The 2,596-nt window shown below is 42.3% G+C and overlaps 1 pseudogene; it reads right to left on the reverse strand.

Annotated features, from left to right (window-relative positions):
- Window positions 1–980: 980 nt before the first annotated feature.
- On the reverse strand, window positions 981–1,098 carry LOC145049172 (5S ribosomal RNA; annotated as a pseudogene).
- Window positions 1,099–2,596: the final 1,498 nt, after the last annotated feature.

Consider the following 2,596-nt stretch of genomic DNA (forward strand, 5'->3'; position numbering starts at 1 on the left):
CAGATAAGGATTATGCGATCGCAGAAATCTTGGTTTTTTCAATATTTACCCTTTATGATGTACGACGCTATTTTCAACATTTTCAGAAGTTCAAGAAAAAAATGCAATTGCAGAAAGGAGAATTGCGATTGCAGATTTTTGAATTTTTTCCAAAATAGCATTTAAATGAAGTAAGATGCCATTTCTGAAGTTTTTAGGGTTTCTTGTCAAAAATAAAATTGCAGATACTGCTTATGCGATCGCAAATATTGGTTTTTCTTCTCAGATGACATCTAGATGACTTATTTCGTGTGACAACCCAAAATTTTCAATTGTATAAACTCCGCAATCAAGCACATCAAAAATTTGCCAAATTCATCTCAAAACATTTTTGGCCGGATTTAAGCCCGTTCGAGTATTTTATTTAATATTCGTCAAGCAAACAAAAATAAGGAAGTATACTTTAGAGTTTGATGTATATCACGTAAGTCGCGAAACTCCAAAAGTTTGGAGTTTACGGACGTAAAAATGGAGTTTACGGCCGTAAACCCCAAAGAGTATAAATATGACACTTAGTAATTTTTAGCTCATTTTTCACTTCCTAGCCCAAGAACACCTAAGATTCTCTCTCAAGTATCATATCACTTTTCCGACAAATCCCTCAAAATGTAAGTGTTTTCTTCCTAAATTCGTTCATATAACACTTAATCTTGTGTTTTTACATGATTTCATCCATCAAAATCTTGTCTTTTTCATAGATCTTCAAGTGTTCATCAAGAACACAAAGAACACACACTAGTGTTCTTGGCCAAAATCGATCATTCAAGCTCCTAGATCGTAAGTACAGTTGCCCTAGCTTCTTGTATGCTTAATATGAACTTGTTTACACTCAAAAATCATCAAAATCCCCATGTTCATATGTGTTTACAGTTTGGGAAGACCTCCCAAAACCGTAATGTAACATCCCCCTCAGATACGTATCACAATATTGTCCGCTTTGGGCCACTCGGCACGAGGACTTCCCAGGGGGTCACCCATCCTGGTACTACTCCCGCCCGAGCACGCTTAACTGCAGAGTTCTTATGGGATCTGTTGCCCTCACGGATTTAAAACGCGTTGTCATAAGGAAGGTATCCACACCCCTTATAAGGAATGCTTAGTTCTCCTTCCCAGCCGATGTGGGATCAGATCTAACCCACTTTCACCCCCCATTATAGGGTTCGACGTCCCCGTCGAACACATCGACCCGTGCCCTGGCTCTGATACAATTTGAAACATCCCCGTTGGACACGTATCACAATATTGTCTGCTTTGGGCCACTCGGCACGAGGACTTCAAAGGGGGTCACCCATCCTGGTACTACTCCCGCCCGAGCACGCTTAACTGCAGAGTTCTTATGGGATCTGCTGCCCTCACGGATTTAAAACGCGTTGTTATAAGGAAGGTATCCACACCCCTTATAAGGAATGCTTAGTTCTCCTTCCCAGCTGATGTGGGATCAGATCTAACCCACTTTCTGAAGTCCTCGTGCCGAGTGGCCCAAAGCGGATAATATTGTGATACGTGTCCGAGGGGGATGTTACAAATGGTATCAGAGCCAGGGCACAGGTCGATGTGATCGACGGGGACGTCGAACCCTATAATGGGGGGTGAAAGTGGGTTAGATATGATCCCACATCGGTTGGGAAAGAGAACTAAGCATTCCTTATAAGGGGTGTGGATACCTTCTCTATCACAACGCGTTTTAAAGCCGTGAGGGCAGCAGATCCCATAAGAACTCTGCAGTTAAGCGTGCTCGGGCGGGAGTAGTACCAGGATGGGTGACCCCCTGGGAAGTCCTCGTGCCGAGTGGCCCAGCGCGGAAAATATTGTGATACGTGCCAGAGGGGGATGTTATACGTAAACACCTTCAAAGGGTGTTTAAGTGCCCTTAACACCTTCCAATGCTTGTATATGTGACTAGAACCTTGCATGCATAAGATAGAACCACCAAAACATGAAGGGAATGGGTAAACATGAGCTTACGACCATAAACCCATGTGTTTATGACCGTAAACTCCCAAGGAGTGGTCCAAGCACCGTAAACTCCAAAGGAGGGTCATTTTGAGTCCTAGTCACTTCTTTAGCCCTTGATTCGAGTCTAGCATAATTCCTTGAGTGGTATAAGACCTTTGAACACCCAATGGCACCACTTCCATGAGTTTACGGCCGTAAACTCATGGGGGAAGTGGTCTAGAAACCGTAAACATCCCTAAGGGCCACCATTTGAGGAGTAAACTCCAATGTGAGGCCATACTCTCTTTATATGCAACCCTTGGTACTCCTAGCACTTATAGCAAAGTGTTTTCATGCATTAGGATGTCCTTACTTGCATAATTAGTTTTTAAATGACTAATTTGATACCTAAATGTATCATTACATGTTAAATAGGATCCGCGTGTGTGTTCAAGTCCTCACTTGACACTTAGCATCCCATACCGTCCGTTCATCCGAGTCACCCACATCAGGTGAGTTCATACCCCTGAATTAACCTTTTAAATGATTTTAAATGCTTTATGGGGGGAATACAAGTTGAAATATAGAGTTATTATATCAATGACATGTGATTAATAACTGT

Source organism: Lactuca serriola, chromosome 4, assembly GCF_051521515.1.
Source record: "Lactuca serriola cultivar US96UC23 chromosome 4, Lser_US96UC23_V15, whole genome shotgun sequence".
NCBI lineage: Eukaryota > Viridiplantae > Streptophyta > Magnoliopsida > Asterales > Asteraceae > Lactuca > Lactuca serriola.